Below are 27786 nucleotides of genomic sequence, written 5' to 3' on the forward strand. Positions count from 1 at the left end.
GTTCCAACCCTTTACAAAGTTTGATAACAGAACCCAAACCTCCACCCTGACCAGTATCTCTGGAATCACTCTAGGACTCTTTGAGATAATCAACAGCATTAGCCCCTTGACGTCCAGAGCAGACCTCTGCAAAGCCTCAGAAGAAGTGCAAAAAGATGGATCCATGCTGGCCTCAAATAGGGTTGCTGCCAAGGAATCTGATGTAGATGCTGAACCACCTACAGAGCTACTACCCACTTTTAGAGGGATGTCTACTGGAGGCTGGACAGCTTTCTTCTTACCTAGGGGGAGTATCTTGGGGTTTAAGGATTTTGCCATGGTACCCTGGGATAACTGTTTAAGTTGTTGGTTTTCAAAATGAATGGCCATAGAAGACAAACAGTTTCTGGGTGTCTTAGGCACAAATGCTTTACAGATACTATGAGAGGTATGGTCATGGGAAGCACCCAAACAAAAAAAAAAAAAAAAACACTGTTTGTGATGATCCTTATGGGGAATTTGCCTCCCACACTGACATTTTCCCTTCTTGGATGACATGAACTCTAGGTAGCAAAATAAAATACAAGACCAAAATTAAAAAAAATGAAAACCAAGCCCAATTGGGCATTTATCTGGTGCTAAGTATTCAGTACAGCAACAAGGCATTCAGACCAACTAGCAAAAGTAGTGTTCAAGATGGTGGCAAAGAAATTCTAGGTAGTTGCATCCGTACATCCCTTCTATGCCCTACATTCTGTGCAAGGAGCATAAATGTGATGTACGGTGCATACAAGATTGTTAGGCTTTTAAATACTAGCTAAGAATTGGGCTGTCCTGGGCAGGAGATCTTTTCTGTTTTGAATACTGCAAAACTGATAGAGAAGGACATTGAGAGATACTTATTCACTTCAACAGAAAGGTAATTTTTTTAGTGGCATATAAATGAGTCCAACAAATAAATCCGCATTGAAGCTACTTGAAAAAGTAAGGATAGACTGGAACTAGTCAAGAAATCATGGCTAAGTACTCTACTGGAAAGTTTATACCATTCTGAAAAAAAATCAGTAGCCATATAATCCGTGGTACTTTTCCATTAACGGGGCAACAGGCAAAATACGTGTTTGCTGTCAACTCACAGCAGCTGGCGGCTAATGTGAAAGAGTAAAATGCAAGTCCTTTTGGGACCACTGCAATTGAAATACATTATTTGAAAAACATGTTCTCAATTGACAATGATGAATTCTTTATCAGTGACTTCTCCAATTCGGAAAGTAAACTTTTTAGCTGTAATCTTTCACTCAAGCTGTTATCTTTCCATCGACCCAGTTGGTCTACATGCTGCATCCCTAAAAGGATTATAGTCAGCAGTAAGAATGGAAAAAAAAACTGAGGAAACATAATAGCTTCTTTCTGACAACTGCAATCAGTTCCTTCAGTATATATCCTTTCAAATACAGATTCTGCCACAGCCTTCTTAGAAAAAGTATGACTGACCATATATTCTTAGAATAAGCTGCACTTCTGGTTTTAAGTCCTGCCTTCCTGACACACTTACATTTCTTAACACAGTCACCGTTACAAATCAGCACATGGTGTTAAAGAGGAGTACTGCCTTTTTTTTTCAAAATACAATGGGCCGGATTCACGAAGGCTTGCACGGAGTCTAAGAGTAGTGTAAGACTCCATGCAGCCTTCGCGATCCAGGAACAGCCCAAAGTCCGTGTAAGAGTCAAGCTAAAATGGCTCTTACACGGAGTGGGCGTGGATAAGCTAATCAACTCACTTGCAGCCAAATAGCATGCAAATGAGGCTGATTAGCGATCCAGGAAGCCCAAAACAGCTCGTGTAAGAGCCGTTTTAGCTGCAGAAATGTACTCAGTTGACAACTGCGTACGTTTCTGCAAACACGGCAATGGAGCCATGTCAGCTCCAAATAAAGGGTGCATATGTGATAGGCAGCATGCCAATGGCCAAATATGTGGCCATTGGCAAGGTGACCCCATGCAAATATATTAAAAATATAAAAATTTTTGCCGATGTTTAAACACAGCGCAGCCCCGAGCAAACGGGCTGCGCTGCATAGAACATAAAAATGAAGGTTTGAAACCCACAAATGTAGGTTTTATGCAATACATGGAATGTCAATGGAGGGACTAGCAGAGCAAAACCAACATGGCCACCGTGTAGTGGTTGCTAAGGGGGGAAGCTGAGTCTAAGAGATGTAACTAAGCATTAGTAGGCAATCTGATGCAAATGAGTGTAAGGATACTGAATTCCACTGTCACATAGCAAATGAGCACATTCTGAGTAGTGTAAGAGTTACATACGGGGGAGGAACAGAGTAGGAGATAGGTGACATCACAGGGGGGAATGGTAGAAAGAGATGCAGTTCATTGGAGGTTAGAGTTACATGACAGATGTCAGACAGATATCAAGGAAAGAGGTGTGCCACTAAGTAAACATGAGAAAGTCAAGAAATGGAAGGTGTACACTGTTGCCTACACCAAAGTTTCTTGCTGGATGTGTATGCGCAAGTGTGCGCACCACGAAGCACGAGTAAGGCAGTGTGCGCGCGTGTAAGGCAGTGTGCGCGCGTGTAAGGAAGACTCAGCATGTGGGAGCGTGTTGGGAGATGTTTAACACCGTGTTCGCGGGCGTGCACGTGTTTAAAACCAAATAAGCAGATTCTGAACTGTGTAAGTATGTGTGTGCACGTGTAAGCCACTGTGAGCGTGTTTCTGCTGGTTTGCACATGGCTACACCCTGAGGAAACAGAAAGGAAAAAGGAAGCAACAGATGTAGTAGGAAGTTAGCAGGGAATACTGCTGGAGCTAGCAGGTGAAAACAATTAGATGCAGGCAATTACACAGGCAGAATACTAGGCCAGCCCAGCACTTAAAACTCTGCAAACAGCAGTGCAGAATGCTTCTCTCAAGAGACACTGCAAGACAGGAGTTAAGTTATCAGAAGTGAAAACTGAAAAAGCTGAACTCAGAGCAGAAATGTTAGGGGCTGCCATAGCTGTCATAATGAGACATAGGCGACTTGCTGAGGGTGGTGACAATGCAGATGGTGCCAGACAACCCACAGTGAGGAGACGGAGAAGAGTGTACAGGCCCAGGGTCACCTACCACGGGTTACATGAGCTGGAGATAGTAGAGTGCTATAGAGTGGACAGAGACCTCCTGCAGCAAATAGTGAAGCGGTGCAGGCCACGCCTCACACACAAAACCAACAGAGGGGAACCCATCCGAGTGGAAACCAAGGTATGTGTTGGCCTAAGAAAACTAGCAACAGGTACCTTCCAGAGACCAACTGGCGATATGATGGGGATATCACAGGCATCAGCTTCCAGGGTACTGCACCAGTTCCTGGATGCCATGTCAGCACATGTCGGTGATCATGTATACTTCCCCAATGCCTGTGAGGTATGGGCCAGCAACATGCGTCTCTTCCAGCAAATAGCAGAATACCCTGAGGTAGTGGGTGCAATAGACTGCACGCACATACGCATCAAAGCACCAGCCGGTGAGCGGGGTAGGGCATACATCAACCGCAAGGGCTTCCCCTCCATCAACTGCCAGGTTGTGTGTGATGCCCAGGGCATAATAATGAATGTGTGTGCTGGCTGTCCTGGGAGCTACCACGATTCCCACATCTGGCATTTGACGCAGCTGTACCAGACATTTGCCAATGGGGACATCCCGCACGGACACCTAGTGGGGGATGCAGGGTATGCACTGGAGCCGTGGCTGATGACACCCATCAGAAACGCACACACACCTGAACAGGAACTCCATAATGAGGCACACGCACAAACATGTAATGTAATAGAGCGTGTGTTTGGGCTGCTCAAGTCACGGTTCCGGTGTCTGGACACATCTGGTGGAGCCTTGCAGTACACACCAACTACATGTACCCAGATTGTCATGGTATGTGCTATGCTACATAATACGATCTTGCGAAAACAGCTGCAGCAGGACCAGCATAGGGCTGGGCCAAACAGCCCCCCACCATTGCCAAGGCCACCACAGGCACAGCGTGACTCGGAGGAGGAACAACCTGAGCCTGCCCCAGTAGGCAGAAGGAGGCGTGCCCAGTATGCCCTGACCTTGGCAAAGAGGCAACGCATAGCACATACATTGGCTCAGTAGGAACCTTGGGAATGATACCCCTCTCTGACTCACTGATATAGTAACAGGGATGCCTAACGTGACACAACCTGCTCTCAAACATGTACAGGGAAGTGTAATATGCGCATCCGACAGAGGCAGCCCTGCAGCACCACCTGAGGCATGAATGCTATGTGTTAAGTAATGTAACACCAAGTACCATATGCACACCTGAGGACCCTGACTAACATCCTACCCTCAACAAGCAGCATGCCACAACATGACAACAAGATGATCAAGTGCAACAATTGACTGAAGTATCACAGTTACTCAAAGGGGACACAATGTGTGCCAGTCTGGGATGACATGCTGAGCATGACATGATGCACCACCTGCTAGGACTGGCGTACACCTATCAGTGCAGGCCGTATGGATACTGGCAAAGGCTGTTGTCACGCACAGTGTGCCCTGAATAGGTAAGGCTCAAAACACAAACCTATCTCCATAGGTACCAGAAGGGATACGAATAAGATAAGGGATAAGTTGAAACAGCAAGATGCATGCAGTCTAAGCTCACCCAGTATGGAGAATGTTGATAACTGTGCTGTAACAGAAAACTGAGGCAAGGCTCACAACAGCACCCTAACACTACCAGGTTACACCTCATACTGTGCTGTACAGCCTCAAAACTTGGAACAAGCTACAAAAGGAGGGTGACTAGCAAGAATAGTCAAGGATAACCACACCCCCATGTTGGTACTACCACAAAAAGCAGCATGGACTAGCCATGCTCAAGTAACAGTGGCTAAAACTGCCCCCCAGTTTATAGCCTGCTACAGACTACTGGCCCAACACCAGGAACTGCATCCGGCCTATGCTGGAATACATGAATATATCAAGTCCTCCAAACCACATTATATTGGGCGACTGCAAATACCCAGACATATAGACTGGGAGCATTATACCAGCTGCAACAGTGTAGGACAAAAGTTCATCGAATCCACAAACCAAAAGGCCCAGGAACAACGTACCACCCCCACAAGAGGGGTAAGCATACTGGATGTGATAATCAGCAACATGGGTACGGGATGTCAAGATGAGAAGTATATTGCTCACTGGTAAAACCGGAACATATAGTAATCACACTGGATATACAAATCCTGACCACAGTCCCTGGCCAGAAAACCACAGTGGAAAACATGTGCTAAACAATATTTGCACACCTCCAAACTGATGTGGAATCCATTGAAGGTCCCATGCAGGTGCAAAATATGGGCCACACCTCAGAACCTGTAATACAGCCATTCCATGAACACTGCCAGGAATGCTTGGATTATGCAGTCCTAAATTAAAACAAGACACAGTGCCTAAATCTGGCATGGTGGACACCAGCCATAACCAAAACATGCAAGAGAATGAGGAAGCTACTACATGATAGAGCAAACATGAACAATGAAGTAATTACTGATCAGTAGTATGGCAATAAAATCTGTCCACACATGCAATCCACTAAGGCCAGCCACAACAAGTGGAATCTGTGAATCCTGAGGCAATGTTACACCTGCCCCAAGTACACAGACAACCCCCAACTCCACCCAAGAAATACAAATATATGTGAGAGATGCAACCATCCATCCAACCTGGAGGCTGAGCTCCCTCAACTCAGTACTCCCAAAACAAGTCAGTAGGAGAAGGTAACCACACACACCACAAACACATACCCACATAGACCTATCACAACTGCAAACTAAACACATAAACACAGAAATACATTCCCGGAGGCAGAAATCACAAACACAGCACACCAACAGAGGCCTCTAAAGCAGACACCCAATGAAACAGCCTCCAAACATAGCACATGCAACACATAGCACACAACGCTGGTGTGCCAAACAGTCACAGGCCAGAAGGGGAAACAACATGCCTGATACAGTTGTAATAGGTGACTCCATAGTCAGACACACTGCTGTCCCGCACACCAGACTGAACAAGGGAAAGGGTACAGTAAGCTGCCTGTAGGCTGCCACAATATGCCACATAACAGAAATATGTAGGTCACTCCAAAGCAAGTAGAAATATGATGCAGTCATAGTCCATGCTGGTGTGAATGACCTGAGATGTACTGCCCTAGACTACATGTAAAGAGACACAGATGAGCTATCCAATTATGTAGTCCAGGCCGGTATGACACTCACCGTTCGCAGCATCCTACCCTTACCAAGAATAATGCCACAGTACAAACACGGAATGATCAGTCATAGCAAGTAGCACACTTACTGGTGTCATTCCAAGGGGATCCAATGTCTGTCTGCTCGGGATGTCATGCTTGACAATCCACGCAGCTGTCCTTGGGATGGCCTGCACCTGTTACCCCTGGGCGTCTGAATATTGGATAAGGCCTTTGCCACCTCCATAGAGCCTTTTGTAGGCAAGGCTGAAAAGACTGACCCACCACCCTAGAAAACATAAGTGGGAAGAAACATAAGGGAAATGCTGACCAATGCCAGATGTGTACACCCCAATATGCATGCTCCCGAGGCCATCCCCAGAATAGAGAACATCGATGTCTGTGCAGTGACAGAAACCTGCTGCAAGGCTCCTGACAGCACACCAGCACTACCAGGTTATACCACGTACCATGTGTCATGGCCCCAAAACCTGGAACAAAACATAAAAGGAGGGTGAGTATCCATAGGCAGCACAGACACCCATACGTCCAGGTAACTGACAATGCACAAGGCAGTGGAGTTCACCCATGTGCAACTAACTGTAGGCAAGACTGCTGTGCAGTCTGTAGCATGCTACAGACCGCACTCTCACACACAATAACCCCCCCCCCAACTGTACTGAAGACACTGGACAGTATGAATGTCCCACCAAATACCAAACAAGGTCCCACGAATTACCACATAGGTGGTAAACCATTATGTATGGAAGGAGTAACCAGGGACCTAGGGACACAAGTGGACAGTAACCTGTTATGTGACACCCACATTGCCAATGTGGCTAGGAAGACTGTCTACATTTGACACCGTATCAGGAAAGGAGTCACATCTACGGCAACAGAGGTCACTGTGCCCCTATACTTTTCTCTAATCACACCCATAATCTAGTACAATGCCTCATATGGGATCTACCTTACCTGACACCTGCAGCAGTTAGAAAGACCTCAAAGGTACCTTACCAAGAGGATAAAGTGTCTCAAATATATGTCATATGCTGCCTGGCTGTAGACACCCCAGCTGAATCCAGTCACATACTGCCCACATAGAGGCATTGCATGCCTGTTGTAGGAGGCCATGCCCAACACAGGAGTAATGGACATGCTCCACCCCAGAAAACACATATCCATTGGAGCTGCGAGAGTGAGAGATGTCAACCTCAACAAATAATGAAATAGGATGTGCCGGTGGGACAGATACATAATCCAGAGGCTCCCCACACCCTGGACCAGAATCCCACTCCATGTTAGGCAGAGCCCCTCACTGACACTGTTCAACAGGAATCTTGCCAAGTGGATGGATGATTGTAGAGTTACAGTGGGGTCTTCACTGTGTCATGTCCAGACAGAGGCACAGCAAAGCAAATCATAAATGGCCATAATATCCACATAGCAAGGGGTCTCAAAAGCCACACACACTCTGGCTAGGCTAACAAATGCCCAGGGTGGATAGCCTAGTATGAACCTATGAACCTATGTAGATACAAATTGTACAGGACACTAAGGATAATCCCAAGGCTTACACAACTGATGGTAGGAGCCATGTTGGGAATTCACAGATATGCCCTGAATCACACAAATACCACAAACACACACACATATTGCCAACATACATCCTGACAGGTGCAGTGCAAACCCCCCCACCCCCACAAATGCAGAATATCTATCCCAGCAGACTGCTGGCCCCCTGACATTGCAGATGCTGAGGTAACAGACAACATCTCCAAAGCAAAACACACAGCAGCAATGGTATGAGATGGTGTCCTGGGCTTAGTGCAACATGGACTCTAAGATGAATGAAATGCCAAACCACACTACTGCTCAATGTCAGCCTTACCACAGAATATGTACCCAAAGAGCAGTGTACAACAACAGTGGTCCTTCTCAACAAAGGTGTTGCCTGAATGGATACTGAACAGTACTACCCCAGAATCCTGAGAAGCTCAGTTTGCACAGCTATGGAAAGGATCAGCATGTACCACAGACATAAGGATGTTGGGGACCTACTAACACCGGACCCAACCCAGTGTGGCCTTCTCAAGTGCAGATCCTGCCCCTAACCATGTTTGACTCAATTGAAACAGTCATTAAGGTCATTGATGAGGGCAATGTGCTCCACACAGTGTATCTGGACCTTGCAAAGGCTTCTATACAATACCCTACATGTTCAGTATAGATAGGCTCACCAGCTTAAATATAAACCCACATGTCAGTAGAGGGGTTGCAAACCAGACCAAGGACAGAACAGACATGGTCAGACATGCTTCAGCCATGTCAGACTACAAACCAGATATAACTGGCATCCCACAAGGCTTTGTCCTGGTATCTCCCTCGTCTGGTATATATGTCCCATAGGTACAGGCAAACATGGAAGGACTGTGTCCTAACATTTTTGCAGAGGACTACAAACTGCTGACCACATATGATCCACTAGCTGACACATGCATCCCACAAAAGGGCCACATAGAAACAGACAACTGGTGCCATAGCCATGTCAGCAAGCTAAGTGCAGAAACGTGTATAGTCAACCCCCGTGGATATACAGTAAGTGCCCACCAATTACCACATAGGTGTTAACCCATTATGTAGTTAACATGTAATGAGAGACCTGGGGACACAGGGTGATAGATATCCTGCATTGGACAAACATGTGCTGTAGTGTTTACAGAAACATACCATATACCCACCTAATCATGAAGGCTGTCAGATCTACATAAGGGGAGGTCATTGTGGCTCTACAGTCATCCTGCATCAGTGGTACAATCGACTACAATAGCCCCTGTGGGATGTACCTCAGCAGACACCTCCATCAACTGTAAACTCCCCAACACTACCTCATCAGGAGTATCAAACAGCCTGCACAGATGCCATGTGTTGCCTGTGTTGCTGGCATCAATAAACATGTTGCACCTTGTACAATCTGAATGGCAGTGAGCTATGCACATGAGAGACCTGAACCCCAGCACTGACTTACATAGGACAAGCTGTACTGTGTGATCCATAACACAGAAGCCACTCCCACCCATGAGTGAACCCTCAGCACAGGCTACCCATAGAGTCACTTATCAATCTTCCTCAATAGGAATCCTGATGGGTGGACGGGAGATGGTAGGTTTATCCTGGGTATCACTGTCATGTCACAGGTAGACAGAGGCACAGTATACTAACCATGACATATGTCATGGCAAACTCCTCTTACAATGTGTGTTGAAGGACAAACACACTTTCTAACTTGCATTAGACATGGACTAGGGCACATCGCTAGTGTTTGCAATTGTACGCCTATGTTGTGGAATACACTAACAATGTTGGACAAGCCTGGTGTAAGTAGTTCATATCTGAACAGAATGCAACATGGTCAGATGTACACAACTGGCCCCAACCAGGCTGTTGTGCCCACTATCGAAATGTAAAGCAGTGATAGCAGTAAAGCCCAGGATACTGTCCACCACAGTCAAAGTACTACCACTACACTATACAGTACTATAGTGTTAGGTCAGTGTGAAAGGATGTTGACAACTCTATGCAAAGTATCCCATGCAAACACTGCAGGCACAGTATAATCCTGTTGTGTTCACACACAAAGCAGTTGTACAGTAACTACACAACATGACACACAACCCACAACCATAAACGGGTGATAGTTGTTGAAGTTCACACACATCCACAAATGTGGTGGGCTGCAGAGTCCAACATATGGAATGTTCACACTGGGCATGCTCACACACTTTGACAACATGCCATGGAAAGGCTGAACTGGGCATGCTCACACACTTAGGCCAAATCTCGGTTTAGCAGTTGGACACACATATCTGGTATTGTTATGTGTTATGCCAGGAACCAACCACATTACAGCAGTCTGCCCAGTGCACACAGTTAATTGACTACAGAGACATATGTGATATAGTGGATCCCTCCCATATGCAAACATCTTCCACAGATGCAGAAGTTGTTCATACAAACAGGGAATGCTATGGCAATAAAGATATGCAAACAGTCTATCAGCAACAACTAATGTGCATTTGACAATTAAACATAATGGTGTAGAGGTCAACACTAGGCTGTTTGCCCTAGGGAATGACAGCTTAGCCATAGTGTGCTTGGTGTCTGCCTCCCCACAGGATGCACATTCCCCTTTCTAAACACAGATGATGTCAGCACCCTATAAGTACAGCAGGAGAAAAGAAGCTTCCCAGTAATCCGAATAGCACGCTCTGCTAATGTGTCTGTCTCAAGTGTCATAACATAGTTAGGTAGGGGTTTCAAATCCTGCAAATGCTCAGTGTGTGTGAGTGGGGTTGTTGTGTGTGTAAGTCTGTGTGAGGGAAATGTCCCTTTTGGCAAATAGGAAAAGACACTACAGGATGCACATTCCCTTTCTAAACACCGATGATGCCAGCACCCTATAAGTACAGCAGGAGAAAAGAAACCTCCCAGTAATGCGAATAGCGCTCTCCGCTAATGCGTCCGTCTCAAGTGTCATAACATAGTTAGGTAGGGGTTTGAATACTGCGAATGGCAAGTGTGTGTGTTTGTCTGAGGGGGGTTTGTGTGTGTGAGGGAAATGTCCCTGTTGACAAATAGGATAAGACACTACAGGATGCATATTCCCTTTCTAAACACCGATGATGTCAGCACCCTATAAGTACAGCAGGAGAAAATAAACCTCCCAGTAATGTGATTAGCGCGCTCCGCTAATGCGTCCGTCTTAAGTGTCATAACATAGTTAGGTAGGGATTTAAATCCTGCGAATGGCAAGTGTGTGTGTTTGTATGAGGGGGGTTAGTGTGTGTGAGGGAAATGTCCCTTTTGGCAAATAGGATAAGACACTACAGGATGCACATTCCCTTTCTAAACACCGATGATGTCAGCACCCTATAAGTACAGCAGGAGAAAAGAAACCTCCCAGTAATGTGAATAGCGTGCTTTGCTAATGCGTCCGTCTCAAGTGTCATAACATAGTTAGGTAGGGGTTTGAATCCTGCGAATGGCAAGTGTGTGTGTTTGTCTGAGGGGGTTAGTGTGTGAGGGAAATGTCCCTTTTGGCAACTAGGTGAACAGACTACAGGATGCCCATTCCCTTTTCTAAACACTGATGATGTCAGCACTCTATAAGTATAGCAGGGGAAGAGAAAACCCCCAGTAATACAAATAGCGTGCTCTGCTAATGCGTCTGTCTCAAGTGTCATAACAGTCAGATAGGGGTTTGAATCCTGCAATTGGCAAGTGTGTGTTTTTGGCTGAGGGGGGTTAGTGTGTGTGAGGACAATGTCCCTTTTGGCAACTAGGTGAACAGACTACAGGATGCACATTCCCCTTCTAAACACTGTTCAGCAGACGGCCATGGCTCTGGCACAAGTTGCCTGTTGCTATGATGCCCCTTTGGAAGATGCTTGTGTCAGCTGGAGAGTCGATTATGGTGGCCAGTTTGCAGTCATCTGCATATTTGGACAGCCACAGTCCATCCGTGTTGGCCTGTACCTCCAATAAATATATACCAAACAAGAGGGTCCCAGGACTGAGCTTTGTGGGACACAACCCGTAACTGTTATGGGGTCTGGCATGGCTCCAGCAATGCTAACCATGTGGGTTCTGTTCTTGAGCCACTGTGCAATCCATCTAGTGACATAGGGGCTTATATTTAAGCTGGTGAGCTTCCCTAGAATGCCCAAGTGGGGTATTGTTGCGAAGGCGTTTGCAAGGTCCAGGTAGGCTATGTGAACCACCTTCCCCCTCAGCAATGGCCTTGGTGACTGTATCAAAGAAATCAACCGGGTTACACCCGGTAGTGCTGGTGTGCTCTCAGTAGCCCTGAACCAGGCATCTGTTACTGCACAGATATCGATGTTTTCCATGTCAAGGAGTGTTTTGGGTGCATGCATCTGGAGGTTTAGACATCTGGCGTTGGGTAGCATTGCTCTTAGTGTCTTATCACTTGTGATACCTATGAAGGTGGGTTTGTCATTTGAACCCTGCCTAACATAGGCACTATGGGGATAGCAAGAGCCTTTGCCAATATCTGAAAGGCCAGGGGTGACAGGTGCAGGCTGTCCCTAGCAAAGCAGGTAGTTCAACAGAAGATGAATGTGTGAAGGTGTAGTGCCTGTGATTAGTTAGCAGTAGCATATATGACTGCTCACATGGACACATGCCAGGCAGGTCATATGCACTGTGTCACAGGCAATGTACATGTGAACAGGACAAACAGTGACAACCTGTCAAGTGGGACATGGACATACATATAGTAGGCTATGCAGATGGCACTAGGAGTCCACAGAAGCTCTATAACTATGCATTGCAGGTGTGATCAGTATTCCAGGGTAATTGCAAGCAAACATGCATGCAAACAAAGATACAGTAAACAGGGCTCCATGTAGTCCATTGTACAACAAACAAGCTGTACCAGTTCCAGTAGGTAACACTGCAAATATGCAGACACTATGCACATGTACATGGAAATACACGGGTCAGATGGCTAGGGTCCAGTCTCAGTGCACACAAGTGTACAGAACATGCATGTACTGTCAGGATGTACAATAACTGGATAGAAACCCATGTGCTCATACCTGCAGTAATACACATGTCAAATAACAGACACTGAGCCTTCACTCAGTGGTTCCATACTTAGTAGGATGTATGCTCCCTGGCCTGCCACCACAGTATCCCTGACATATATGGGGACTCTCCCTCCTGTGACAGTTAGTTATGTGTGTTGGGGCTGTATAGCATGGTATGAGATGTGAGCATGCAGTGCTAGGGTGCTCCTGTGTGTCCTGTACCAGTCGTGTAGTACTGCACACATATCAACATCCTCAAACATCTGCATTGCAGAGTCTAGTGTGGGCAACATGCCACTTGCAATTTACATGTCCATCATTGTGTATTACTACATTCATTACCCTATCCCCTGTGCTACCTATGTATGTAGCCTTCTGTTGACATCATTACCACCAGTATGCCAACATGTGCAGATGATACACTATGGTACTTACCATGGGTGTAGACAACAGGACATGACAATCACACACTTACTGTATCAGGCATACTGTGATATACCCACAATTAATTCAGCACACAGTACTGTTAACAACATGATACTATTATGACACATCTATGTGGTCACCCTGTGCATCAGCAACATGTTAACCTGTACCTGCACAGTTGTCACAGATTGCAGGAGGTGGCACAGTTTCATCATATGCACAGGGTGTGAACTTGGTATGCCTGAGTCAGCCACCCATACCACCAATTGACATGTATGTGTATGTGTGTTGGTGAGGGATAGCAGTAGAAGGTGGGGCAATGTTGATGCAGTGTGTGCATGTATGCGGTAGCCCTAGGTGTTGTCAATTTGCATGTGTGTATGGATGCACACAGTTCCACCTCATGGCTGCCATATACTGGTGTTTGTGGACAGCCACAGACTGTACCTGCCAGGTCATACAGATCAGTGTCTCTGGCCACGGACACGGTACCTGTGCCTTGCAGGGTGCTACGAACCATATCCGGTACCAACCCAGACTGGGTACTGTCATCAGAAGCAGGTGTTCGTTGACTGGACACAGATCCCTGTCGGGCCTGGCCAGAGCCACGTGCACGTGGTCTCCTGGGGCGGTCTGATGACAGCACAGACCCAGCATTGCTGGGGCTACTGCTGACACTACGGGGGCGGCCGCGGCCCTGTTGTCGTCCGCGCCAACTGCCAGCTGCTGCTGTTGCTGGCATACGGCCACGTCGATGCCTCAACCACCCACCATCACCCTGGCTCATGGACATGTAGTTGTGGATCCGGTCTAATATGTCCCCACAACGTCTGTCTATGACATCGGTGAAATCACGGATGGCAGCCGCAATGTCACGCATACTGTCAGTCATGGCTGTGCGACATGCTGCCAGCTCCCTCAGACCCTGTCTGGTGTACCGTTCCATACGTGACTGTGCCTGCATGACAGTCCGAAACATAGCTGAGGTTGTAAGACCTCTGTGGGCACGTCTGACAGGGGCAGTACGCCCATGGATGTTCCCACGAGAACCCCTGGACATCTGTCTGTGTGGTACCATCTCTGGGCCATGCCCATGGCTGCTGTGTGGGGAGGCATGTGCCACAGATACCACATTACCCTGGTCAATGCCCACTGTATGCTGTCCATCACCTAGGGACAGTGGTGACAAGGGGTGTATTGGCAGGATAACTGTGCGCATTGATGGGGTCGACAGCTGTGTACTGTCAATCGGCTGACCAATGGCGGACCCTGGCATACCTTCCTGTGCCATTACACTGATGTCATCATTATCAGTACCCACGGCACCTGACTCAGGTTCCCTGCTACATGACACCAGAGCAGCAACAGAACCTGTGTGAAGGAAACAGGAAACACAGTTTACAATGTCTACACATTACCAGCGATGCACACATGCACAGGTGCACACATGCTCACCTGCACACATGCACAGGTGCACACATGCACACATGCACACATGCACACATGCACACATGCACACATGCACACCTGCACACATGCGCACATGCACACATGCACACATGCACAGGTGCACACCTGCACAGGTTCACACGTGCACACCTGCACAGATGCACATGCACACATGCACAAGTGCACACATGCACACGTGCACACATGCACAGGTGCACACCTGCACAGGTGCACACGTGCACACCTGCACAGGTGCACACATGCACACATGCACACATGCACACCTGCACAGGTGCACACATGCACACGTGCACACATGCACAGGTGCACACATGCACACGTGCACACATGCACAGGTGCACACCTGCACAGGTGCACACATGCACACCTGCACAGGTGCACACCTGCACACATGCACACATGCACACCTGCACAGGTGCACATGCACATGCACATGCACACATGCACACATGCACACAGTTTCACACAATTGTACAGTACTCAGTATGCGTGATATCAACACACAGACACAGACACACCTACATGCATACAAAGAGCACTACTAAGTGAGCCAAATAGTACTATTACTATCAACACTATTACAGGAATTGTTAATACACACTCACCAGCATGGATAGGCTGCATTGCAGTTATACCAGAGGGTCCTGCAGACATGAAGAAAATAATGTCAGTGGGCACAACTGTGACATTGTTACTGAGTATGATACAGGTCAGTAGTACAACAGTCACCTTTCACAGGTCAGCTGCTAATATTGAGGATATCACACTTGCACATTAAATACTATGGTGACAGCTACAAACCAAGGACACACCTCACACATGCATTAACTACCAGTGTACACAGCAGTCAACTATACATATGACATATTACCTGCACGTTCACTGTCTTGCTGATGTGTGGCTCCAGCCTCGCCTCCATCATGATGCATGTCTGCTGCTGTTGTTGTTGCTGGTGGACTGGAGCCACTACACTCAGGAGTAGTCCCTCCAGTCTGGTGAGTGGGGGATGTGTAGCCACCCCACCACCTGTGGCGACCTGTTGCCTGTGGATATCTGACGCACGCTGACAGACATGTCTGATTAAATCACTGCAGTGATGTCGTACCTGCTCATATGTCCTATTATGCGTGCCTATATCATTTATCCGACGGACAAGGTCTTGCCACAGTGCAGCCCTCTCCTGCTGATTCTGGCTGGTGTGGGAAAAGAGTATTGCATAGTCCCACACCAGGCTCTGGTGTATCTCCTCATCCTCAGCTGTGGAGTAGGTGGGGTTCCGCGGGTGGGCCATGTACCTGAGAAAGAAAATAACCTGGTATCAGCAATATATGTCAGCAGACTTTGGCACACATACTACACATGCTACTCGACTGTTATGATACAACATATCTCACATATGTAGCATCTGTCTGTCTATTGGTGGATACACATGTAGATGGCCAGGTATCAGTGCTCGGCCAGCAACTGTGCAACAGTACCTGGCAGACTCCATACGACATACTACCAAACACCAGCAGTCAGAACACCGATTCAGGTCAGAAGCACCTCCTCACTCTGGGGGTTTGTATCTAGGTACTGTATGGCCTACATCGGCAACTACTGTGGGCTGACCACACACTGATTGCCCTGGTTATACATATCCCACCTCCACCACCAGCACAGATGACTATAGTGCATAACATTACAGATACAAACTTTACACTTTGTAACAGTGATATGGTATCCTTACAGCCCACTGGGCCAGTGGCAGATACAACCCACAATGCTGACCCCTACACAATTGCTTTCTACAGACATCTCCAAGAATGCATGGATCATGCAATCCCATATATGACCAAGACACTCTCCACAAAGGGACAGCATCCTGTCTGGTGGACCCCAGCCATAGACATATTGTATTACAGAAGATGGAAGCTACTGCAAGACAGAGCATCATTCACTGAAGGTAGGGCATGTCTGAGCAGCACTGGTAAGGATCTATTTCCCATCATACTGAGTACATGGGCAACGTTGAGAGGGAAATCAAGAGTGACACTACAGATGACCAGGAGGCCTTCTTCAGTTATGTTAGCAACCTGGTCAGGAGCCATCCTCTATGCCCATAGGTAGTACACAACACATATTTCATTGACACCACAGATATCGACAACATTGTGGTGGACAGGTTCAGTGCAGGTGTCACCCCGCCCTCTCCCCTGTAATAAGGCATAGTTATCCCAGCTGACTGTAACCTCCCGTCATCACAGATGTCCAGGTGAGAGACACCCAGGACAGCAGAATACACAACATGGATGGGACCTGATGGTATCCCCAGTTGCATGCTACATAACCTCTGACAGGAGCTAAACACACATATAGAAGTGCTATGTAACACTAGCCTGACTACAGGATATGTACCTGTACACTGGCGCACAGCAGCAGTGGTTCCACTCCATGAAGGAGGCACCTCACCATACCAATACAATACAATACAATACATTACATTACAATACAATACTATACAATATGCTATTGCCCCTGTGTCTACAGCAGCGTACTGTTCTGCTACCCTGACCATTGTGACACATGTGGTGTGATGGTACCTGCTGCCGTCACACAGTTACACAGGGTGACTCATATGGCATATTACCTATCTGACTAACATTCAGCAGGGGTATGTGTGACATGTACTCATGGGGAGTCTCGCTTCTTAACACTGTGTGGTTTATTGCAGGGTGTGTCTTATCTGTGAGTAGGAACTTTTACCTCCACATGTGCACACTATTGCAATGGCATGGACGACACACAGCAGACATTTAGGTTGTGGATGGTGGGAGGTGTTACTATGGTTGTTGGACATCTGTCATTGGTGTGACCTCCATATGTAAATCTGGGAGTGGTAACCTCTATGTGGGTAGCATATGTGTACTCTGTGGTGTTGTCAGTCACTGTGCATTGGTAATGTGTTTGAGTGCGTTGTCACAGTGTTGTACATGTCACTGTGTCCTTCTCCATATCTGTTGCTGTCATGTGAGGTCCATACCATGGCATCCATTATGTGGTGTGGGGGGTACACCGACCTACATGTCCATACCTGACTCACCATGTCTGCGGACACATACCATGTGCAGGTATTCCAGGGATAGTGTGCCACTGTGACTATCATTGGGGCCACTATTGTACACATTTCTGACCCTGCTCACCCCTGACACATGCAGTGGTGGGCGGCCAATCACATATCTGGTGGTTACTGGTGTTGGTGATCTGGAATGTGGTATGATACTCCGGATTTGACACTGGTGTTCACTCCATGCCTTTGTCACCAGGCACCTGTTGCAATACATCTGTACACATGTGCCTCACTCAGACTTTATATACATCTCTCTCTCTCTCTCTCTATATATATATATATATATATGTATATAGATATATCTATATGTATATATATATATATATATATATATATATATATATATATATATATATATATATATATATATATATATATGTCCGTATACATATACACATATATATATATATTGATGTACATATATTGCTATAGATGTGGAGGGGGGGGCACAGAGGGGGTGTGAGTGACAGAGGGGGTGGGACAGGCTGTGTTGCAGGTCATCATATACAATCATACCTGTAGGTAGTCAGATCAGTCTGTCTATGTATATGTATCTACATATATCTATATCTGCATGTGTGCATTACATAGATATGTTGGTACAATATTCTATCGACATCTGTCTATGTATTCCTACATCTCTCTCTCTATGTATGTATACATATATGCATATCATATATATATATATATATATATATATATATATATACACATACATATGTTGACATACATACATATCCATATGTTGGACAGGTATATCAACATATTTGTCTACCATACTGTATACACACACTAACATACTGCTAAACATACATAGCTGTGTAACCTAATTTGTACATGGCACTACAACCTACAATCAAACAACATTGATATGTGCACATAGATGCTCTCACATACAAATGTATGTACAGCCTTCACTGATAGTTGCTGTATGTCTCCTGCCCTTTACACATCTTCATATACATATGGATACAGACCAATGACACATATGGAGGGTTCACAGTATGTACACCTTTATAGTATTACTTTACATTACCTGTGTTTGTCACAGCTGCTTCTGCTGCTGTCTGGTTCTCTGTCCTGCTGCTCCACTTCCCAGTTGTCAGCTTTCAGGTAGCTGTTGCTGAACAATTTGTTTCTGTCTGCTTAATTGCAGTTTTCTCTCTCTCTCTCTCTCTCTCTCTCTCTGTCTCTGTCTGTCTCTCACGTCCTTCTCAGGGTGCAATGAAAGTATTGCATGCGTGGACATGGAGTACAGCATACTTTTGTAGGTATCTGCATATGCCCATGTGATGGCCTCTGCACCAATTGTTAGCCAGCATTTGCTAATTGCATGCAGCCAGTTGTGTACTGATTGCAGTTCTCACTGTGATTCCAGAACAGTGCTATAAAAAGGTGTGTGAGATAGGCGCAGCCCTTTCAGATGTTAAGGGCAGGGACCATGCTGTTATGCTGTGGACAATGTTCTGTGAGTGTAAAGGTTGGTATCTCTCTCATATTTCCAGGTGTGTTGTAGATTAACATTCCTCCATTCATTTCTAGAGTTTCCTGTACTAACTGTGTATGTACACTGACAACTACAACTACTACTATTGTTAATGTGTGTGTGTGTGTGTGTGTGTGCTTTCCTTTCACTTTTTCTTGCACACTGTTGCTAAGGCTTCAATAGTTGCCCTTTACAGTCACTACTTGTATGCCTGCTAGGTGTCTTGACTGTAGTGTGCTGCTGTAGCTTTCCTATTTTCCATGTACATTCACACCTTGGAATGCTTGCTATATCTGCTAGGGTGTTACAGCATGCAGTGTGGTCTGGCCATGGTGTGGGCCTTGACATCTATTAGGGTATTTGAGTATGCTGCTGAGCAGGCCCCAGAGACTTTCAGGTTCATCAGTTATGTGCCTCATGGAATGGTACATATCAGTGGGGTACACCCATTAAAATGTCTGGTATGCTGCAGTTGTGACTGTGGGTTAGCATGAGCATATGTATTACTACACTTTTTCTGCCATGCAGTGGTGAATACTTTCCGGACTCCATAGTTACCATTGCATGTGTTACACCTTTCTGCCTACTGTTTGTACATTTCACATGGGGTCTGTGGGGCATCCCTGTAAGACATTCACTGTTGCTATGTCTAGGTTCTTAACTATTCAAATATGGTGGTGTTGGACCCGTCATGCGTACAGATATTTGCAGGCTGTCCACATTTCTGCCTCATAATGTGGTCAATATCTCATGCACACCTTTATCTGGCAAGTCAGTCTGGGCTCAAGTCAGAATATGGTGACAAACATTCAAGTTCCAGACTGCATACCCTTCCAAACATCCCACAAGGTGTAGACCCTGTTACTTTCTGAACTGTCTGCGTTTGTTGTAACTTTATTTGTAATGTGTCCCTGGTTTTGGGCCTTTGCTCCACATATTTTATTACTTGGTCCGGATGTGTTCCTGTAAGAGGTTGTGGGGTATGGGCAGTGCTTATCCTGCTGTGAGTATGTGTGTGTCTTGCAAGGTGCTATGGTGACATTATTACCTACTAACTTCCAACTAGCATGGCTGTTTCTGTTCACACACTACTATTATGGAAATCCACCAGTTTTGTTTGTGATTCTAAATGTCATGCTTTGTGTACTACACATCTATATTCCCTTTACATTCATTCCTACTGTTACATGATATATTTACTTTAGCACAATGTTTTTATATAAGAGTCATGGCTTAGTGGTAAGTCATGTAGACTATAGTTGCCAAGGTCCTGGGTTCGGGACTCAAAGTGGGATTTTATTTTTCTTTTGAACTGAGTACAGGACCTGTCAATCAAAGTGCCTAAGGCACTTTTAAGCAGTTGTAACCGGGTTAGCGCTGGTTTGCGCGGAGCTCACGCATGCACTGGCGGTTAGCTCACGCACAAGCGCACACCTGATTACAACCACTTAAACGTGCTTACTCTTGCACACCACGCTATTTTCCTTGAAAGAAAAGAAAATGGGGAGACAGGAAAGTGGTGAAAAAGGGGTCACAAAGAGGGTAAGACAGTAGGGAAACAAGCTTGGGATGTGCAGGAGGGATGTAGGTAAGGCCCATAGCTGCCCATTTCTTCAGCAGCAACAGCTGTGCATATGTATGTAATTTGGTGTGACATTTGAAACCTTCCATCCCTGAGAGAGGTGTCAGGACAACAATAATACTTGTTGTACAGCCAATTGGAATTGATAGGTTCCATGTCCAGTAGACATGTGTGGGAATGGGCAGCTATGTATGGGGCGTAATTTTTTTGTGGGTACAGAGTGCCCTTTTTTTTTTTTTTTCAGGTGAGAGTGGTATGTCAGGTGAAGGTAGTCGGTACAGCTGGGGAGGTAGGTTGAGTAGGTTAACAGACAAGACAAACAAGACGCATACAGGGGCGGTGTATGACACATGTGGGGGGGTTACACAATTGACGGGGACGGAGGTTTGGATATCCAGAGCCCATGAGCCCACAGATGGCAACAGTGGATCTGATATCCCCACACATAGGCAGTTGCCACTGTTCCTTCACTGCCCAGGACGGGGCTGTGCTGGGGGCTGTGTAGGCGGGGCAACGGACATGCCCGTTAGTTGCGCCACCCGTGCCTCGAGCTGGCGTAGGGGCTCGAGGACAGAGTCCCGAATCTCCCTACGCACCACAGTCCGGACGCTACGGAGGGTGAGTGGTGGATCTCCTCCGGCCACACTTGCAGAGGGGCGAGCCCCATCCCCTGCAGTGCTTCCACCCGCAGGTGGCACAGGGCCACCGGAGGAGGGTCCGGACTCGGCACTAGTGCCAGGTGCACTCGCCAGCTGAGGTGGGAGAGGTGGGTCCGCTGGAACCCGCCTTCCCTGTCGTTCTATGTTTTGCATTATGTCATGACAGTTTGGGTTAGTGACATATAATACCATTCACAATTAGTTGTAACAGCATGCATTAGTATTCCCATTAACCAAACACCCAGATATTCACACCATTGAACAGCATGCATAACACATGCATAATTTGAACAGTAATACACAGTCCAACAACATGCAGGGTTGATTGATGGCAACAGGCCATCAGGTGTGGATGTATGAACAGGGCGGATGCATCAACAGACATGCATATATATATGACCCAACAGGACAGACGTCCAGGGGTGGTAATTGTGATTGCACATACCATTTTCACATGGAATGGGTTATAGGTGGTTAGAGGGTGGGGTAAATAAAGTAATATTAACACCTTCGAATACAAATACATATGCTGTACATTTCTAATAGCTACAGTTATATACACACTACTGTTCTAACTACAGTGTCCTATATGTTAACTACTTAACCTTGCAGATGGGACTGTTACTGCAACATCAATCTACATTTTATTGCTGTTCATACACATTCATATCGAGCTTTGTTCAGATACATCATCCTGTTACCTTTGCTTTATATACTTGTAGACAAGTGTGGATGTTTGGTATATCAGACAATCATCCTATCTGCGTATTTCAGACTGGGAGCAACATATCCAGATTTTAGTGTACACATTCCACATGCAGCAACACTTTGAACAGATTTTGCTGTTTGGTTCTGAGTCTCACATGCATTTAATTCTGTCCTAACTGCAGTATAGTTTATTCAGGGGTTATTACTACTGTATTTCTGTATTCCTGACACTTTCTCACACTCTCTCACTTGCTTTCATGTTACTATTCAGACTGGTCCTTCTAGGCTTTATTGACATGTTTTAACAGTAGTTGTTACAGTTCTTTCCAGCAGTCTCACTTCTGTCATGTTTCAGTATTTCCACAGGGATATATTTCACACATGTGATTTCATCCTCTTCTGCAGCTGTACTTTACATGCTGCTGCAGGTTGTCTACTATTTTCATACAGGCAGGGCAGTTTTATTTCAAAATATATGTTGGACAGTGTCATGTTTCGTTTACACTTACAGGCTGGGAACTGTTGTAATCAGGCAATACTTGCATACACTTTCATACTGTTACTTGCAGATTTAATTCCTTCCTGGCTACACTGCACTCTTTTGCTGACTGTCATACATTTATATATCTTTACAGTTACTAGTAGTGGATTACTGACCTGCCTGGTGGCGCAACCGCACCAGCCTATCGGCATAGGCTCTGCGGTTCGCAGAACGGACACCTGCAGCTGTAATATAAATGAAGTAATATTGGAATACACATCTCCATAATTTCAGGTAGTTTAACTTTCTACATACATAATTAATTGTTACTTACTCAGTGGTGGGGCGTTGGGTGATTGCCGGGCCTCCTGGATCCAAAGGTTCAGTTGGTCCTGCTTGCGTCTCTTCAGGTCTGCATGGTGGTGACAGACCTGCTCACCTGTCCTTGGAATTCCTGTGGCACTGGTGAGTTCATGAGCCAACTGGTCCCACGCCTCAGCCCTGTACGCTCCCCAGAGGACCTGGCCCTGCATGAGTTAGGCCTCATGGTTGTGGACTAGGAGCCAGGCCATGTACCTGGACACCTCAAGACCCCACCTCTGCGCTCGAAAGCGACTACCCTCTCCTACACCTGACATTCTGCCTGCAGGTCTGTTCTACAATCGTTTATGCTGTGTATTCCCGCCTATGGGGCTTATATAGTCCGTTTTTCCCACACATATCTGTGATTGGCCATTTTGGAATTGTATCAACTTCAGTAAACCTGCATTGTCATGCTGTAGTTTGTATTCATTCCTATATATGAGCTATTATTGCATTTCTAGGTACTGCTGTCATGGCTTAGTGGTTCTGTACCTTGACTATGGTGTATAGTATCCTGGGTTCGAACCTGGCCACTGCTTTTTATTTTTCATGACTGTCTAGACATGTTGAGGGGTGTGTCTGTGTAAAGGCAGTTTTGATACGGCTTGCTCAACGTTGCCCGTCGGTTAGCTTGTTTGCGCGGTGCGCAGCTCCGCGCAAACGGGGTACGCTGGTTTAAGCCTCGTTTGGCTATCAGCACGCATATTCCGCTCAGCTCAGTTAGGGGCACATATATTTAGCATGGTAAACCACTGCTCAGCTACGGGCACTCATTTTGCACCAGTTAAACCAATGCTTATCTACGGGCACATACACTCACTCTCTTGTACTGTAGCTCAGCTATGGGCACATCTGGCAGTTTATATTCATTTCTTAGCTCACATTTATTCAATATAAATGGGATATTTCATTGCATTTTACATATATTCTGGTTTTATGTGTACATATGTGTCAGGGACTTGTTTCCTGCTTATTTTGCAAAAAAAAAAAATTTGTGTTGTGGGGGCTCGAACCATGAATGCCTGCTCTGCAGCCGGCATCTCTACCGCTACGCTATTGCTTCCTGGCTTATTTTGCATATTTAGTTCTTATATGCTTTCCCATTGACTGCTAACTGTAGCTGCGCTATGGGCACGCCCGTGCAAACGAGCGCACTCTCGGTTAAACATCTTTACAATTTAAAAAAAATATGACATGTTCATTTAGATTGTTTTAGGTTTAATAGTCTTTAGGGGCATGTGTTGTGTTGTGTTTATTCACATTTCCGTGGACTCTGTTGTGGGCGTCTACTTTGGGCACTTTTACACTTCTGGGGGCATGTCCGCTTGCAGGGCTCAGCCTACAGACACGCCCCCTACTGTCTTACACGGACCGTGTTCGACTTAGGTGTGATTCAGCATGCTCTCATGAATATGCAGAGCATGCTGACATCACTCCGTTTAACTGCAGCCTCCGTGTTAAGAGTTATAACTCTTACACGGAGGCTTCGTGAATCCTGGGGAATGTCTTGTCATTTTTACACTATTTAGGGAGTAACAGGGAATGCTTCTAAAAATGGCTGTATAGGCAGCACTACCTTGGGAGGAAATCAGTAATACTCCCAACAATGAACGCAAACTGAAAAGGAGAATATAACCACAAACTAAGCAGCACTGATATGCAAGGAATAAATCAGTAGCAGTGTGACCACAAAGGCCAAATTGAAAGCAGGACAGAAGAATCACATAAGCAGTACTAAGATCTGATAAAATGCATAACAGTGTACCAAGGAACAGAAAAAAGCAGAAACAAATAAGACGCAGCCCGTTGAGATGAGCCATACATTTTTCCTGTTGCCCCTTAACGTTTACTGTGACAACAAAGGCAAAATGCAACTCAAAACACCACAATAAAAAAGCAGTACTGACATGTGGGAAGATGAAAAATAGTGCCCTAAGGAGGACCACATCGCAACCAGAAACAAATAAGCCACGATGAGTTGACAGTGACCGCTCATTTTGCCTGCTGCCCCATTAATGGAAAAGTACCTAATCCGTATATACTCATTCCACAGTTGCATAATAATTGTACAAGAATACAACATCTGCCTCCAGTTGTCTGTTGTTTTCTGCTAAAGCAAGTTAATTATGCCACAGGGTTTTTTTCAGAAGAAAATTCCATCTTGAAAGACATCACTTGAGCATTTCGAGTATCCATTGCATTTGTAGGCAATATTAAACCATGACAGGCTTTATATGCAATGTTCTAATTTTTATATCACATTAAGATTGAAGACCATGCCCATGTATTTCTGCTGCATTATTTGTTCTTAACTTCCCTTTCAGCTTTAGTTTTTTCACATCCCCTTTTATTGTTGTAATATTAGCAGGTTTGAGATCTTTGTCACACCATATGAACTCTTCCTGAATGTGCCATAGACTGGATTTAATAGCTCTAAAACAATAAGGACTTGCCTGCTCCATGTTCAAAATACATACTTAGACAGTACTCAAGGTATTAAAATGTGTCACATTCACTGCATTGAAATTTCTGGCAAAATGTGTGCAGAAAATATGTATTCAGAAATGCAAATAAGACTGCATTTTCTATGCATTGCTAAAAGGCATTAATAACATAAAGCAGTACAATACCAGTTCAGATAAAATAATACATTGATGGAGACTATTTTGGATGGTGACATAAATCTTTTATTAAGGAAGCGAGTCAGATCTCCATTAAAGCAGCATGACATCAGTTTCTATAGTCATTTATTGTCACTTACAGCCATCTTGTGTGATGTCAGACGTTAATATACACAGCGCTTGTCAGATCTGTGATACACAGACAGATGTCTTATTTACAGGTGAGGATCTTGACTTCTGCACAGTTTTTAAGATAGTAAAATACTTCAGTATTCCAGGAAAGAATAAAGCTGATACCATTGTAAACTTTGTCCTCTGCACTTTGTCCATTACAAGCAGAGATACACATAGACACACATATGTACGTGCCACACACAGATACATATACCTACACACACACACACACACACACACACACACACACACACACACACACACACACACACACACACACACACACACACACACACACTCTCAGGCATGATACAAGTTCATATTTGCCAAAGTTTACAATGGCATTTAATTAATAAGAAATGATCTAACCATCTCTGAGAGACATAAAGACAGCAACCCAAATGATCTGATTTCATTTACCAGCTTTGGCACTTGAGGAAACTGATGGTGGTAAGGACTAAGTGGCCTTCATCAGCTTTCCTAACCCAAGGGAGGTACCAGGGGGTGGGATGCATTCTGGCATATCTCTGCAGTTGTTCTGTGATGGAGACTGGAGAGATTAGGGGACACTACTGTTAACAAAGGTGGAAGGGCTTTGGGGTAGTTACAAATAGAGATGTGTATGATAAAGTAAATGCCCCCAGCATGCAAATCCCTTGGACAATATAGATGAAGGAAAGGTTAGGGAATCAGGAGACTTCAGGTGGAAATACTCTGTTGGTAGCAGTATGATTCATTCCCTAAACACCTTGGTTGTGACATTGGCCCTGAACATGAACAGAGATAATCTGGGGTAGGCCTACAAATATTAGATTCACTAGGTCCAGTCATTGAGAAAGACATTCTGGGAGTAGTTAATAGCCAGCCACAGTGGAACCAATAATACTGAAAAAAATATAACTAAATCTCTGCTGACATAGACCAGCACTATTATCAGACATTAAGCTCTTTTATGAAAATATAAAAATAAAATCTGAAATAATCTGCATTATATGGTATTAACAGCCTGTTTTATTTGGTTGTTTGAATACACTTATTAGGTTTTTCCTTTATCTTTACATAGAGTTTTTTATCTCAAGGTTACATTTGCATAGCACGATATGGTCCATAATCTATTTTCCATTCAATTTGCCCTTATAGTCTTTTCTTTTAGTTCATAGCAGCAACCAAGACCGTGACATCAGTCAGTAACAATTAATACTGCAGTACTCCTTAAGTAACTCCTTTCTTATATACAATATTATTATTATTTCTTATGTGACTCCTTTAACATGTATAATACTATGCTGCTATTATTTCATAAGTAACTCTTTTAGCATATATAATACTGTACTACTACTCCTCAAGTCATTTTTTTAAGATGTTCTCATGACTGCTCAACTTGGTCGACTTTTTTGATTCAGTCACCAGAGCTGTGGATGAAGGCAAGGTGGTTCATACAGCCTACCTTGATCTGGCCAAAGCCTTTGATACCATTCCCCACTCAGGAATCATAGAAAAACTCACTAAGCTAGGCATCAACCCTTATATCACTAGGTGGGTTGCAAACTGGCTCACAGATAGAACCCACAGTATGAAAGCAGCAGACTCCAAGTCGGACTGCAGACCAGTCACGGATGGGGTCCCACAGGATTTGGTTCTGGGTCCTCTCCTGTTTGGTATCTACTTCTCTGAAGTCCAAGCCAATGACTCTGGCTCACAAAGTTTGCAGACGATTGCAAGTTGGGAGCTATTATTAACTCCCCAAGTGATGTTGACATCCTACAGAAAGGCCTCACTGAGACCAATGACTGGTGTCAGAACCATGGCCTTAAGCTCAATGCCAAAAAATGTGTCGT

Source organism: Protopterus annectens, chromosome 1.part2 (genome assembly GCF_019279795.1).
Source record: "Protopterus annectens isolate FY-2018-M chromosome 1.part2, PAN1.0, whole genome shotgun sequence".
NCBI lineage: Eukaryota > Metazoa > Chordata > Ceratodontiformes > Protopteridae > Protopterus > Protopterus annectens.